General features: G+C 36.9%; 1 pseudogene; it reads right to left on the reverse strand.

The window, feature by feature from the left end:
• Positions 1-584: 584 nt before the first annotated feature.
• LOC140855307 (protein FAR1-RELATED SEQUENCE 5-like) lies at positions 585-11,859 on the reverse strand (annotated as a pseudogene).
• Positions 11,860-17,673: the final 5,814 nt, after the last annotated feature.

The following is a 17,673-nucleotide window of genomic DNA, read 5'->3' on the forward strand; positions in this document are numbered from 1 at the left end:
AAGGAGTGGCATTTCACTTAAGCGCTCACTCGAGGACATGTATTGAAATTTTAAATTTGGAATGGGTAGTATTTTAGTCTAGGCACCCACTCAAACCCATGCTACCTTTCAAACGACAAGTTCCTCCCTCATCACAAATTTCTCTCTTCCATCCGCAAGCGTCATCTTGCCATCGGCCACCTAACCCCCCCACTCATTCAAAACGAGGAGTTCCTCGCACACCATCATCTTGCGGCATTTAGAGAAACTTCTTCCCCACCTGATTTTTTTCCCCACACGTGAGTCCTCTTCTCAATTGAAATATGATTTTTTTTTCCGCTCTATTATTTTATCTATTATGCAGAAATTTCTTTTCACAACCCAAGTATTGAAGTATATTTTCTCACACCATTCCCTACTTAGTTTCATCCGTTCCCCACTTTGTTTCATCCATTCCACTGTATAAAAGCCTAAAGCAGGTGGGCTGTAAAAAGACCCAAACTAGTGGCCGAAATGTGTGTTTCCATCCCCCCTACCCCGCCCACCATAAAAAGGTACATTGTTTGCTCCCAATCAAGCAAAACTCTTTAATCTCCATCATTATACTAAATCTCAAGCTCAATGCCCTGAAAAACAATAAATTCATGTGGAAAGTTGCTCAATATTATCTTGTTCTTATGCTTATTTCATAGGGTTATTTTTTTCTAATTATAGGCTATGTAACTAACTTATTTTTAATTTTTGTTTGCATAGGATATCTACAACAAGTGATAATTGCTCTCATGGGCAAAAGTAGGCGAAATTGTCGGATTATAAGCTGCTTAAAATTTAGTATTTTAACAAGCATTGCACTCTCTATTTCAATATAAAATCCAAACAGGCTATTATCATTGCAAAAGATATGGATTTGTTAGATGGTGCTATCCTATAAACGAGAAAATGATAAATGAAGTTGGAAGTAGCAACTCCAACATTGATGAGTTTTTGCTTCATGATGTAAAAAGAGAGAATTACTTCAAGGATGGATATCAAAAATTTATTTGATTATATACTAAAAAGGCAATCCGGAGATATAGGTATGATGTATATTTTTTTGATGGAAGATCCAGCAGCCTTCTTTTCTTTTCCTACATCATTAAAGTATATTCTATCAATAACAAACTATTTATAGAGTAAAAGAATATCTTAAGATCAATTGCTAACAGGAAAGAAAATATTAAAATAAAGCATTAGTTTGGCATTGGGTTGAACTTTTCTTACGCTTCTCAAAATGATTTTAAGTCTATCATTTGAAACTCCTTTGGACTTCACATGCGAGGGATCTAATAATAAATCCTCATCATCCTCATGAGTACTATCCTCATTCTCTTTAGCTTCTTTATTTCTGACATAAGAATGTATATCCAAACTCAATCAATTAAAGAAGCTTATAAGTTCTTTTTCACTCATCTCGAGAGAATCCCAAAGAATTTTTCTTGATTCCTCATGCCCTTGGTTCATCGTTACCAGATTATAAGAATATCTCATTACACAGATTGTGATAAATGAGTTCCATCTCAGTGGACTATTATGATGGCTTTTCTTACTTCAAACTATACACCCTTGTCCTAGCATCCTTTGTCCACCGTTTCAATATATAACTTTCTGAAATTTCATTCATATTCTTTGAGTGAGCACTTTTAAAGCAGGTGAGCACAATATCCTCATTGTCTCAAACTTCTTATGTCTATATGTAACTTTCATGGAAAATATGTTAAGTTGCGCATGCTGAATTTTTCCACCTCTCTCATGAATTATTAACTCAAACTTAAAAATATTATCATCATATGAAATTTTATGGCATGATGTTGCAGCACATTCTTCAAGAAACTTCTTCTCAAATAGTCTATAAATTTTATGTGCATAAATTTTAGATATATGCTTCAAAATTTCATTTTGTTTGATTGCTCATGTAGGGACACTTTGAGCACAACAAAAATTCTCTTCAGATTCATTTCTACGCCAATTTTTAACTAACTTTTCAAAAGCAAATATAAATTTTGTGAGAGATGTTGATTTATTAGCTATGCCATTTGTTATGGCCAACTCTCCATCGTCTATCGTCGGAAACGAGTACTTGCAAGACAGTGTCCACACGGATCGGATTGGTGTCCAGCAGAGACTCTCCGATGCTTAAGTCAGAGAAGGAAGTTGGTGAACAGTAGTTTTTGAATGTAGAAAGTAACAGAGTTTTGGCTCTGAGTTTCTTACCCATACTGCTCACTTACCCCCTTTTTATAGATGATTCAGGTGTAACCATCAAGCACGTGGTCTTGCTTTTTATAGTGCTAAATAATTGAGCCATAAATATGAAATTAGTGGGACGTTAATTCTTCTTAATAGCCGTGACACGTAGTTGATAATCATTTGTGACGGTTATGGTATGTTGAGCAGATTAGTCGGTCATATGTCGGTAGAACCGACTATATGTCGATAGACTCTATAAGCGATCATGGTTAGTAGTTCTGTTATACCGATGGTCTAAGTCATTCACTGTCGATCGGTATTAGTCGAATCATTAGTCGGTCAGTCGACATTAGTCAGCCAGCTGATAGTAAGTCGGTGTGGTTCGCTCAATCAATCGATGAAGAGTCGGAACCACAAGATCGACCGATGCACAATCGGAGTCGTGGCGACCAAAGTTGGGGTTCGATCGATTTATCCTAACAGTTGCCCCCTACTCTCAAGTCCAAGGTGAACCGATGTGTATATTGTCACGTGGTTCATCATATTGAATGAAGAAAGTTATTTCTGTCACATCGAACCTCGATTTTGATGCCATTTTCTCTGAGATATGGATGATCGACTGTTTTGTCATTTTGATGGGTACAGTTGTCTTTAAACTGTCACACTGATCGGATAATTCGGTATCAGTTGTTAGTGTCAGACATCATTTCAGAAAGTCAATTCGACATCGGACGATATGATTCTGATAAGTAGATTTGTACCACGTGTCTGAATGTTATTGGGTCAGATCTGTTCACATGGATTAGGATGTCGTGGCTCGATCTGGGGTAGGTGCATCGAACCGTCTGATTAATGGTCGGTCCAGATATTGCCACATGTCATCATCTGGTAAATTTTTGATTCGATCACCTTCATCTCGATCGTTGATGGATCTTATATATATATAGTCAATCTTAACCAAACTTTTACTTTTTATTTTATCTTTCTTGATGCTGAAACTCTGTCGGACGATCGCCCCAGCATCTAAGGTTGTTATTCCCATCTTTTTCAGATCAATTCCTATCTCTCCTTCAGTCCCTTTTTCTTTAGAATCTCCATCTTCTTTAGAGTCTTGTCTTTTATGGCTAGAACTTCTCCTTCTCGAGACGATCGGTCGGAGAATCTGACTGACGAATCTCAGTCAGATTCGAAGGTGGAGGTTTCTTCACTTTCGAAGCTGAATATCGAGCGACTTCGAGAACAGTATTGTATTCTAGAGCAGTTTGGACTTTTCGTCCCTAGGATCGATGGTCGGGTGAATACCCCTCCTTCGGACCAGATAACCTTCTATGTCGAAGATCTTCGGACGGATCTTTGATTTTTGATTCTGAAATTTATCCGAAATAATTTAGATTACTACGGACTTTGTCCGACTCAGCTGGCCCCGAACTCAATCCGACTGATAATTAGTTTTGCCTTGTTGTGTCGGTTGCTACCGACTGAACCTCATCATTCTATTTTTCGAGCATTCTTTATCCTCCAACCTCATCCAAAGGCCCGAGGGTGGTGGTTCTTCAACCTCTGAAAAGGTTTTTTCTTTATTGTCGATCTTCCATCGTCTATTCATGGATGAAGAACCAATTCTTCTTTGCTTCCTCTACCCTTCCTTGGGGTTTTCCTTTCCGTTGGGACGATCTGTGAACTGGTCCCAACAACAACAGTCGAGCAGAGATCGGTGATCGGGAGGACTTCCATCGGCTGAAAGATATGACGGTCCTAGTGCAGAAAGAGCTTGTGACCGAACAGGCCCTTTATGACGCCAGCCTTAGTTTGGTTTGTCCGTCTAGGTATAGTGTAGTCGGTCGATTATTTCGAACTTTACTTTTCTTTTACTTGTTGAGTTGTACTAACTTCTATTGTAATTGCAGCCATACAGCCGAGGGTGTGAGTGTCGAACACCGACATTCGTCAGCACACTGCTAGGAAGAGGACAGCATCCGAGGCTGGACCTTCTCGATTGTTGATAAGGCATCAAACTTCGATACAAGTTCAAGCGGCACCAGCTCCAGTTGCTGCTTCAATGTCGATTGAGGAACCCGATGCTCCATCTGCATCGGTTCCTGAGCCGGTCTTGGCACTATCGGCCCCGACAGTACTCCCAGCTGCATCGTCTGAAGAAAGGGCGGCAAGGAGAACTGCCGAAGCACCATCGATAGTTCCATCAGCTGAGGAGGTTCGGGTCGAGGCAGGAGAACCCGAACAATCTGTGGCTACGTCAGTTGCTCCTTCAGCTGGGGCACAGTCGAGTTCAAGCTTTTCTTCATTTTCGAGCATGGGGCCGCCAACAAGGGACTGGGGGAAAGCTCCAGTGACTTCGATAGAAGATGCAGCATCGGAGGGCCAGACGATTTACTTCGATCTTCAAGTGCATGATGATGAATCGGTCCTGGCCAATCCAACATTGGCCAAGCGACTGTGCCAAGCCGCTCTTCTTCCAGTTGATCGGGAGCATCAGAAAAATGGACGGTGGCCGAGATATTTTCATCCTTTTACTCGATGATAATCGAAATAATTTTTTTTCTTTTCTTCTTCTTTTTTTTTAACCTGACTTATCTTCTATCTGTAGTTGATCCATGACATGTTCGACCTGAAAACTGGCTACGCGAAGGCCGGCGATTTTTGTAGGTCATGGATGAATAAAGTGGCAGCCACCGATGCTGAGAAAGCCGACGCACTTGAACAGCTTAAGTCAGTAGCGAAGTGGGAAGTCAATCTTCAGGAAGAGGTTTTCTGACTAACTGACGATTTAGCATCCTCAGGGGCCAAACTTAAGTCAGCTCTCGAGGCTATTTCGACTCTTGAGTTGCAGGTCAAAAGCAAAAAGCATTCTATCCACTGGCTTCGACAGGAGCGAGACGGATGTATCGAAGAACTTGAAGCCAAACGTGGACATCATCGGGCCCGCCTGAAAATGTTGGCACTCGCTGAAGAAGAGTCATCCTCCGCTCGAGCCGATGCTGATTTGGTGAAGGCGGAAGTGAAGTTGGCAAGGGAGGCATTAAGTCGGACAATCAAAGATTTTTGGAGTTTAGAAGAATTCAAGAAAGAGATCCTCAAAGGTGGCTTCACCTCGTACTTCGTCGGGTATGAAGACGGTCGAGATATAATCAAAAAATTATATCCGAACCTCGACTTGAGCAGCATCGTCTCTCCAAGATCAGAAGATGGGGTTGCTAAAGAAGAAGCTGCACCGACTCAAGATGAAGCACCGATCATGTCAAAGTTGTTCAAATCACCGACACTACACCAGAGCAAAGGAATAGAAATGGCGACGAAGCCTAGTCGGTGTATTTTGCTTTCCTTTTTGTGTAATCAGATATCTGTAATCGAACTTCGGTCTAATTTTGTAATTTTTTTTTTGACAATAAATGAAGGTATTTTCTTTTAAGTTTGAACTGTTTGTCTGGAATATTGAGTCTGCAATGTAAAGTAACCACTGAACATTAATCAGTGATCCGATCATTTGATAGAACTTGTAGAATATCCGTTAGTTGCATAGTCTTTGACGTACTTAATAGAAGTTAGGATAACGATGGTAAGTCGAATATCCTGTACCCAATGTTTGGTCGGATTTTTATGTCAGATCATTTGATAATCGATAGTAAGTCGAATATCCTTCGACCGACCGTAATCGAATCGATATAATTCCAATCCGATCTTGGTCGTATTGGCATAGCATTCTGCTTAGTTAAAACTAAGTCAGCATAATAGTCATTCGACTAGAGTCAGCTTCTATAGTGGAAAACCTAGATAGAGTCGATTCTCTAGCTTTTACAGTGAAAGTTAAAATATATTCTGTACCAAGATGAAGTCGATTCTTTAGCTTTTACAGTGAAAGCCGAAATATATTCTACATCGAGAATCGATTTTTTAGTTTTTACAGTGAAAGCCAAAATATATTCGATGTCGAGATAGTCGATCTTCTGACTTTTACAGTGAAAGTCAAAATATAGTCGGTGTCGAGATAGTCGATCTTCAGATTTTTATAGTGAAAGCCAAAATATAGTCAGTGTCGAGATAGTCGATCTTCTGAATTTTACAGTGAAAGTCGAAATATGGTCTGTATGTCGATAAAAATTGATTGTCCGTCATTTAATAGTCGACTGAACTTAGTGGGCAATGCAATATATTGAATTCATCGAGTAGTTACATTCAAGAGAAAGTCGAGTAGAATAAAACATCCATCATACTTTTATTAGCTAATTGTCGGAACAACAACAGCATCGTCGTGAGAAGTTTGAATTCTCCGAACATCTTCTTTCGAGAAAGTTATTACATTGAGTCATTGTCATTTCGTCAACTCTTCTTCAGGAGTTATCTTTCAGTTCAATCGTCCGGAGATCATGTTGATCACTCATGTAGTCGGCTGATTATTTATAGCTTCCTCAATTTACAGCTGAGATCGTCAATTGGCAGAAGGTTGAGCTGGCGGATCTCTCCGAAACTTTTTGAGATATCCTCATCGAATCAGGATCTCTATCTCATCTCTGAGTTGAATGCACTATTCGGTATCATGACCATGATCATGATGGAATCGACAATACTTTCTCCGATTGTGGTTCTTTAACGACACTTTCATCGGTAGAGGGTGTCGTAGGTATTCTACTCCTTCGATCTCCATGAGGATCTGCACACGGAGAGCAGAAATAGGAGTGTAGGAGTCATACCTACCATAATTTGGTATTGGACTCTTTCTTCGAGGTGAGGCTCGCTTATTGAAAGATGGCTGCCTTGATTCAATCGGGGCTTCTTTCTTCTGTTTCTTTTTCTTCTGATCTTTATCTTCTGTCTGACATCGATCAGAAACTTCTTTGTTCGCACGCATGTATTTATATGCATGCTCTAGAAGTTCAGCATAAATTCAAAGGAGAGTCTTGTCCAAAGAATATATGAATTGAGATCCCTTCAGACCTCTTTTTATGGTCGATATGGCTATGTCTTCATTGAGGCCTTTGACCTCAAGCGTGACCGTATTAAAATAGGCCACAAAATCTCGAAGTATCTTAGTCTCTCCTTGTTTGATCGAGAAAAGACTGTCGGAGATTTGTGACGGCTTTCGACTGATACTGAAGTAAGCCACGAAAGAGTGTTCAAGCTATCCGAAGGAGTATATGCTTTCCGACTAAAGCTCGGAGTACCAGGCTCGAGCAGCTTTCCGAAAAGTCACCAAAAAATCGATGCACAAGAGGGCGTCGGTTGCCCCCTGAATCATCATAAGAGCCTTATAGCTCTCAAGGTGGTCGATCAGATCGGTGGAGCCATCATATGGCTCCACTTGCGGTATCTTGAACTGAGATGGGATCGACTCATCCAAGATGTGCCGAGAGAGAGGCTAGATGGTGTGAAAGTCGTAATCGTTGGAGGACTTTCGACCTTCCACCTGAAGCAGGATAAGTCGGTGATTAATTTTTTGAAACTTGCATTCATAGTCGTCGAACCACCATTGTTGGAAACCTCTGGGGGTAGAACCCCCCGACGAGTTTGAAGGAGAAGCAGAAGGTGTCCACGATCATTTTTCCTTCCTAATGCGGTTGAGATAGGAAGGAGAGGAATACCACGAGTGGTGGGTGGCAGGTGAGAGTGTCGAGAATGCCATTGTTCATCTCAACGGGAGAGCCGAAACAGTCGCTCTGGAGAAGGAGAAGGTGATCGTCGCGGATGACGGTGGTTGTGCCTGGACGGCACCGACTGTGCCACCGGTTGCTCCACCGGTGGCTGCTATTGGATTTATTATTGTTGGAGGCTTTTGACTGCCTCATTAAGAACATTCATTTGCTACATAAGCATAGCGATCTGGACGTCCGTGATGATCACGGAACGTGAGGAACTAGGCTCTGCTACTGAAGGAGGGAGAGAAATCTCTTTTCGACTGGAAAAGTGCCTCACTAATCCGATTGCAATCGAGCATTGGGCTTTGATCTTCATCATAGTGTATATATCTTTGACCCCTTCCTGGCGTGCCAATCTGTTGCAATCAACTCTCTGTCGCTGTCGTCGGAAACAAGCATCTGCAATACAGCATTCACACGGACCGGATTGGTATCCGGTGGGGACCCTCCGATGCTTAAGTCAAAGAAAAAAGTTTGTGAACAGTAGTTTTTGATGTAGCAAGTAACAGAGTTCTGGCCTCGAGCTTCTTATCTGTACTGCTCACTTACCCTCTTTTTATAAATGATTCTGGCATAACCGTCGAGCATGTGGTCTCATTTTTTATCGCGCTAAATTATCGGACCATAAATATAAAATTAGTGGGGCGTTAATTCTTCTTAATAGTCATGATACGTAGTTGATAACCGTTTGTGATGGTTATAGTATGTTGAGTAGATTAGCCGGCCATATGTCGGTAAAATCGACTATATATCAATAGACTCTATGAGCGACCGTCGGTCAGTAGTTCTGTTATACCGATGGTCTAAATCATTTGCTGTCGATCGGTAGTAGTCGAATCATTAGTCGGTCAGTCGATATTAGTTGGCCAGCTGACAGTAAGTCGGTGCAGTTCGCTCAGTTGATCGATGAAGAGTCAGAACTGCATGATTAGTCGATGCACAGTTGGAGTCGTGGTGACCAAAGCTGGGGATCCATCGGTTTACCCCAACACCATTTAACACATGATTGGTGCTCTCACTCTTTTGAGATGATTTAATGTTGCAATCAAAAGTATCTTTGTTGAGAGCTATGCACCACTTTTGACAAAGCTTATGTAGTCTATTAAGCCACTTGAGATCTTGAGCATCATACTCAGAAAGTATCCTAACCCATGTTTCTTCAAATTCCTCTTCTGATTGACATCCTCACAAATATTTATCAAATAATTACTAAAAAGAGTTACTAGAATTAAGGATGCTGAAATGAGACGGAGCATTCTTGTAGATATGCCATAAACAAAGATGATGGTATGTACTTGGAAATACATCCTTAATTGCTTTCACCACTACTTAATCCTGATCAAGTTAAATAGTTTTTGGAGGACGATCACCTATTGACTCTAAGAATATCTTAAACAATCATATGAAGGATGCTCTTATTTCATCTAATAAGAAAGTATAACCAAACATGATGTTTTGCCAATGATGGTTAACCCCCATAAGTGATGTATAAATTAAATTATGTCTGTTGGTTCAATAAGTAGTATCAAAAATCATGACATCTCCAAAGCAGTCATAGTCAATTCTAGATCTCCCATCCCTCTAAAAAAAAGTTAATCATTCTACCATCCTATTCAACCTGCACATCATAATAAAACATGCCATCTTGATTTGCCATGCATTTGAAATGATTTATGAGACTTTGAGAGTCTCCAACCTCAATTAACATCATTTTTTGGATATTAATATAATTATAATAATTATATTTTGTAAATCTCACATTTTCAACTCCACCATTCTCTTAAACTATATAGGAGTAGACATTGATTGCTCAGATTCCCTTATTCATTATTGAATCAATTGCACTAATTTTTTCAGAAGTTAGAGCTTGCGTGGACCTTAACAAATATCTCTATTTAGATTCAGCTAATTCATGATTATGTTCATAAATCAATTTAGTTAGAAGCGGCAAAATGCAACCCAACCAACCAAATTGATCCGTATTCGACCTATTTTAAATGGGTTCAAATTTGGATTAATTGGGTTTAGATTGTAAATGGGTCAACCTATTTAATCTGTTTGGATATTTAAGTTGGGTTCAGATTTTAACTTTCTAACATATTTAACTCGTTTATTATACGGGTCAGGTTTGGTCGAACCAGATCTATCCATTTATATATTTAAGATTTGGTTGGATTTTTAGTTAACAAAGGAGTGCACTGTTTAAAATTTAAATGTAAAGCCCGACTTATCATCCACTTCTTGTAAGGTCATATCATTATATGTGATTTGTCAGTCATCATATAGTCCGACATGATGTTTTCTCTCTTCCAAGTTTCAAGCCCTCCCATTTGAAATTGAAATCGTGTAGCCATTTGGCCATTTGAGATAACATCTTTTGCTAAACTTTTTCTGTTGCTAGAGCCTTCCATTCCAATACCATCAAGCATCGATCGGATATTGAAGACGATGGAGCTTGTCCAAGCCCTCATAGTCCGAAGGTGAAGGAGATAATGGAGCATCGACTGGAGATCCAGAGCCTAGAGCCAATGGAGGTGGCAGCCTCAAGAGGTTGGAGGGTGTGGGAGAAAGTAGTAGAGAAGGTCGCACAGTTTAGCTTGTGGTTGGTGGTGGCATCAAAGCCAAGATTATCATCAAGGAAGAGATTGATGAGGGAGAAGTGAGCTTGTACTTGTAGGAGGCGACGGAGAGGATGTGGACATGGGCATAGCTAGCTACGACGGTGCCTTCGGGGTTGCGACAGTGATAAGGGAGGAGGAGGAGAGGGGAGGTGGCAGAGGGTGGGGGAGAGGAAGAAGAAGAGGAGGGGAGAGGAGAGCATGCAAGGAGAGGAGAAGGAAGTGGTGGAGGAGATGGAGAAGGAGGCCATTGGAGATGAAAAATGAGGGAGGAGGGCAATGATAGTGGGGCATCGGAAGGTGAGACGTTCTCGAAGGAGAGAAGGGTGGCAACGATTGCTGCTAGGCTTCCTATGGGGGTTGCGATGGTGGTGGTTTCTTTGAATTTTCTTACTCTATCATTCATTAGGAAAAAGAAAAAAAAGTGGAGGGGACACCAATCTTACTGATATCTTTCACCTCTAAACTCCTCCGCTCCCAAGAGCTCGATCAAGGATGGAGCTGGAGGTGATCGAGAGTTTTCAGTGGGGTAGAGACAGTCGAGAGCACAGTCAAGGGCAAAATCGGAGGCGACGAGAGCATGAGTTGGTGAAGAGACAATCGAGAGCATGGCGAGGGCGAGAGGCATGTCGGGCAAAGATGTAGTGAAGGCAGAGATCGAAGAAGCCACAAATTTTTCTGTAGGTTTTAATTTTCTCCTTTTTTAAGGAAAAATATCGTAAATGGGTCCGGCTTTATTTTTTTAAAACTGGATTATAAATGGATCATAAGCATATTGGATCGGATAGCCTGTTTATTAAACAAGTCAGGTTCAAAATTTAAAACCTGATCTATTTTATAAATATGTTAGGTTTGGGTTCAAAGTTTTTTGACTCAACCCATATCTGATTTGGTCTGTTTATATCCGATCTGATCCAATTGCCATCCTTAAATCTTATTATCTTCCACTGTCCTTTTTCATTGACTGCAAAATGAATCATCGGTTTACAGTTAGTTCTAGTATTAGGCTGAAAGTAATTTGTATCATTAGATAAAATATCATTCTTTAGTCCTTCTTTTGAGCAATAATAATTTTTTTACCTAATTTTATTTGTTTTAAGGAAGTAATATTGCTTTCCTCTATGGACACTAAAACTCAAATGATGAGCATAATCACAATATAATCTATAGGCCTCCCCTTCACTATGCACAATTTATCCCAATCAATCTTTGTTTTCCACCTCATGTCTTAAAACAATAGCAAAAGACTTCTCGATTTTATCCACATAATCTCCATAACAATGTATAGCTTCTCCATCCTTATTACTATCAATATAAATAGTATCTCTATCACTATAAAGAAAAATATAATATTCAATATTTTGAGGGATATGACTAGAGCTCTCCATCACTACAGTGGTAATTATCAATATTGCAGCTTAGTTTTCAATAATGAAACAAATTATTGTGGTATAATTGAATAGATATTAAAAAAATAAATAACAAATGCAACACTATTATAACATAATTCTGCCATATTCAAACAAAAGATGTTCTTTTAACATGTCAAGGTTCCATGGCCAAATTGATATTCATATCTTATGGCTCAACTCTCAATCGAATTGGGGAATAAACTTTGCACATTCTCCGAAAGAGTATGACACATTTTAAGGTAGGCCAAAATAGTGATTTTGAATAATATACGAATTGAAAACTACTTAGCATCGGGTTGTATCTAGGCTTTAAAAATTCTACCGAACAACTTACTTAGACATGTTACCTAGCGGAGGCCATGGAGAGGATGATGAGGATAATGGTGGATGGAGACGAGTCGCTGATGGCTTCAAGATATCAAGGTTGGCTCTGATTAAGAAGGAGGCTGGCTAGATGACGAAGAGAAAATGGAGGATGGTGGAGAGGATGATGGTGGGATCATGTAGGTGGCGGTGTCGAGGTGGATGACATTGAGGTGAAGTGGCCCCGAGGAGGGAGAAGGTTATCAGGATGGTGGGAGAAAAGAGAGGACTGTGGGGATCAAGCCAGCAGCGGCATCAAGGTGGGTTGGTTTCGAGGAGGGAGGAGACCAATGAGATGGAGGGTATAGGAGAGAGCAGTGGCAGACCTATTAGTAAGGGAGGGGGTTCGTCTGTACCCCCTTTGTTCGAAAAAAAGCTACATATATATATATAGTTTGAAAAAAAAATAGTTATGTAAAGAATGTTGCACTCTCTTGATAGAACGTGTACCATTAGCTTTTTATTTTATTTTTTATTTTTATTTATGTAAAAAATGCTTCATCCCCTAAATTGAAATTTCAAACTCTAAAATTAACTCTCTGCTTGCAAACCTGAAACTCCCCTCCTTGACCCTACCTTTGTCTCTCTCTCATCGATCTCTCTCTCAATTCTCTTTGTAGACTGCACCCTCCAACCAAAAATCCTGGGTCCGTCATTGGGAGAGAGGATGGTAGAGGGAGGAGGTTGACGAGATGGGCAGGAGAGAGGAGATCCAATGGTAGTTAACGGCAATGATGGAGAAGGCCAGTAGGGAGAGGAGAGGACGGTGTGATTTAAGATTTTCAATTTTTTTTTTATTTTTTTTCCTTTTCTATGGGACCCCAACCTTTATCAAATTTCAAAAGATTCTACTTACACTCATCTTACCAGTCAACTATGGTTAACTTTTACCATCCAAATTCTTTGAGATTTTTTTAATCCCATAACGCCACATGTTTTTCCTCTATTAATTAGTCCAAGGTACAGTTCTAAGAACTGTTCTAACCAATAGTTCTTCCTTTTTATCCGCACCAACAAATGTAGTTGTTGGTATTCAGACATCAACTTGCAAAAGTCCTATCCTATTTAAATGAAGGTCTCCTCTCTCTATAGTCTACACAATCCCAAACAATTCCCAATCAAGTATGGATTTTTTTTGTTGTTTTGCACCACATAGAGTGGTATACGTCGATATAGTTGCCACATCACCTATTCACCACAAGAAAATAGGATATTTGTAATGAAATTTTTGCTACAAAAATACTTTTGTTGCAAATACCAATATTCACGATGGAAAAATATTTTCATTATGAATAATATATTATTTATAATGAAAAATAATTTTTTATGATGAAATTATTTACTATGAAAATATTTTCATCATAAATATCAGTAATCATAATAAAAAAATATTTTTATTATGAATAATATATTATTTATGATAAAAAATAATTTTTATCATAAATAATAGAGTATTTATGATGAAAATATATTTTCATCATAAATATAGTTTATTTTTACTAAAAATTTTTTATCACAAATAATCGATGAAAAATAAAAAATTTTAAAAAAATAAATGACTAATTATTTATGATAAAAATTTTTTATCATAAATAATTTCATACTTATGACAAAAATATATTTTTCATCATAAATATTAAATTATTTTTAATAAAAAAATTTTATCACAAATAATCGATAAAAAATCAAATTTTTTTAAAAAAATAAATGGTTGATTATTTATGATAAAAAAAATTTTCATAAATAATTTCATACTTATGATAGAAATATATTTTTTATCATAAATATTAAATTCTTTTTGATAAAAAAATTTTATCATAAATAATTGATGAAAAATCAAAAATTAAAAAAAAATAAATGATTGATTATTTGTGATAAAAAATTTTTATCATAAATAATTTTATATTTATAATAAAAATATATTTTTTATCATAAATATTAAATTATTTTTGATAAAATTTTTTTATCATAAATAATCAATGAAAAATTAGATATTTAAAAAAAAAAAATGTTTGATTATTTACGTTAAAAACATTTCATCACAAATAATTTTATACTTATGATGAAAATATATTTTTCATCATAAATATTAAATTATTTTTGATAAAATTTTTTATAGTAAATAATCAATAAAAAATTAAAAAATTTTAAAAAATGATTGATTATTTGTTGACAAAAATTTTTCATCATAAATAATTTCTACCTATGATGGAAATATATTTTTTATTGTAAATATTAAATTATTTATGATAAAAATTATTATTACAAATAATCGATAAAAATTTAAAAAAGTAAATGATAGATTACTTATGATAAAAATATTTTATAATAAATAATTATATATTTATGATGTAAAATATTTTTTCATCATAAATACTAATTTATTTGTGATTAAAATTTTTTTATTGTAAATAATCGATGAAAAATCAAAAGTTTAAAAAAAATAAATGACAGATTATTTACGATGAAAATTTTTTCTGCTGACTTTTGCTCTACTTCTCTTTTTTTGCCGACTTTTGTCCCTCTATTGTACTAATATTTTCTTCAACCAACTGTAAAGCTCGGACTTGCAACTCTCCAAACTTCTTCCACTCGTCCCGTTCATCTCTTATCATTTTTTTTTGTACTAACTTCCAAATTTTAAGGGTTTTGGACCATCAGGCTTACTTAAAAAAAAAATATCGATTCGAACGCGATAAAAGTCGAGGGGGATGAATCGTTGATGGATGCTATATTTCCATCACTAATGTCCTATTATTTACGATAAAAAATTTTGGATCGATCTAATCGGATTGATTCAAATTGGGTCATGGATCAATCCGACTCATTTGTACTTTGAAGATCATGAGCATCGAATAGCATGCATCCTATATTACATCGAACAACATGCATGCCGCTTCACATCGAATGGTCCAAAAACTGTTAAAATTTCTGTACTTTCTACATCACATCGAAATTCTCGTTGTCTCTATTTGCAATCATAATATGGTGGTGTGCATCTGCGCCTATCTATCACATACCATACGAGCCTGTACATCCAACGGCATTCACGTGCTCTGTGCATCGAATAAAAATTTATTTGTGATAGAAAATTTATTTTTGGATAAAATTTATTTTAGAGAGAAATAATTTTTGGATAATTTTTTTTGAGGAAAGTATTTGCGACGTAAAAATATTTTTTGTCACTAATTTTTTGGTTAAATTTTTTTAGAGAAAAATTTTTTTAGAGAGAAAATTTTTTTATCAGAAATTATTAATGATGGAAACATATTTTTTTCATTGCTAATAATGATTATAGCAATGAAAAATTCTATTTCGTTGCAAAATAAATTTTATAAAATTTTTTGGTTAATTTTTTTTAGACAGAAAAATTTTTAGAGAGAAAAATTTTTTTGGTAGAAATTGTTAGCGATGAAAAAATATTTTGCATCATTAATAACACTTATTATAGATAAAAATTTCATTTTTTGATACAAATTAATTTTTTATGAATTTTTTTTTGGTTAAATTTTTTTAGATGGAAAAATTTTTAGAGGAAAAAAAATTTGATAGAAATTATTAGCGATGAAAATGAAATATCCATCGCTAATAATAGCTTTTAGCGACATAAATCACTTTGCGTCGCTAAAAGTTCAATAAAAATCTGATTAGACTGCGAAATCCCCTCTCAAAAATCATCTACCTCTCTTGGTTCCCGCGAAATCTCCTCCTCTCTATCTCTCTTGGTTCCCGTGAAACCCCCTCCTCTCAAAAATCACCTACCCCTCTTAGTTTCTGCTGCCGCCACCGACTTTCAAAGGTAAACCCTTTTTTTCTTTTTGGCTCCACAGGAAAGGGAGGTGCGGAGGGTCGGGGGTGCCCAGGCAGGGAGAAAGGAGAGGGAAGGAGGGTGGTTGGCATGGGTGGTGGGGTGGTGACGAGCGCCGACCTACATGGTGGGGCGGAGGGGCACCGCGAGAGGTGGGGGTGCGAGTGGAGTAGGCCCAACATCCTGCACGAGTGGAGTGGGGTGAAGGGGCATCGTAGGAGGTGGGGGGCGATGGTGACGGGCCAGGGGGTGGAAGATGGAGGGGTTTGTGTTCTTGCGGACGGCCGCTAAAGCTCGGGGGGGAGGGGAGGGGGGGTTAGTCGCGTGAAGGTGAGCCAGGGGACCAAAGGCCAATGTAGGGGGTGGGACGGACTGCCGGAGGGCTCGAAATGGTGTCGGAGATGCGATGGCCAATGGGTCAAGGGCAGACGATCGAGGGGTCGAGGGTGGAGTGATCGGGGTTTGGGGGATTGTGGCATGCGGAGGAAGGAGAAGAAAGAGAAAAAAATAAAAAAAAATTATTTTTAAAAAATTAATAATTTATTAATAAAAATAATAATAAGTATTAAAAAATAGTAATGATAAATAAAATAAAATAAAATATTTGAAATATTAAAAATAAATTATTTTTTGTAATAAAAATAATTATTTTTTTAAATAAAATATTATTTTTAAAAAAATAATTTAAAAAAATATGAGGGGGGCACTGACAGGAGGGGTCGGCCCTCGGGCTGAATGGGCTGGATTGGCCCGGTCCATTTTTAGGGCCAAATGGGTGCCATGGGGGGTGGAAGGAGATCCTTTAACAGATTTCGAAATTTGGATTTCAATCTAAAATCTGAACCTGATTTGCTTCATTAGATTATGTGGCACTTTTGCATTTTTGGCCCTGTAGATTGTAATATTTGATCTCAGTCTTTAATTATTTACATTTTAGTCTCTGTTATGGAATTTATTACATAAAATTTTCTGTGTTACTATTTAGTCGCTGTTGTTTAATGCACATTATTTTTGCTTGTTATAATTTAAATATTTTGTGTGCTTTTGCTTATTATAATTTAATATAAAAAATATTCATATTTTAAAGATAACTCTATCGAAATTTTTGTAGAAAATTTCAATATAGAGTTATCCTTTTTTGATAAATTAGCGACGAAAAATTTCAATACAAAGTTATCTTTTTTTGAAAATTTTAATGCAGAATTATCCATATTAGCGACAAAAAATTCTTTTTTGTCGCAAAATAATTTTTTATGGAAATTTTTTGATAAAATTTTTTTAGGCAGAAAAAATTTTTAATAGAAAAAATATTTTTTTTAATAGAAATTATTGGCGACAGAAAAATACTGATAGGTAATGCCTAGACTTGATCCATATGATCTAACATCATTTTAAGGCAATTATTTTTAATAGTGAACCCACTCATCATCTTTAATCTATTTTATTATATTTTATTATGATTATGATTTAATATTTTAACTAAGATTAGCCAAATCCTCTAATAGATTTTTAATGCATATGAACTGTAGTTATTAATAAATTTATATTTTATAATTATATGTTAATTTAACTAATTAATTAGATATTTATTTTTATAAAATTTACATTGTATAGAACCA

This window comes from Elaeis guineensis, chromosome 2 (genome assembly GCF_000442705.2).
Source record: "Elaeis guineensis isolate ETL-2024a chromosome 2, EG11, whole genome shotgun sequence".
Taxonomy (NCBI): Eukaryota; Viridiplantae; Streptophyta; class Magnoliopsida; order Arecales; family Arecaceae; genus Elaeis; species Elaeis guineensis.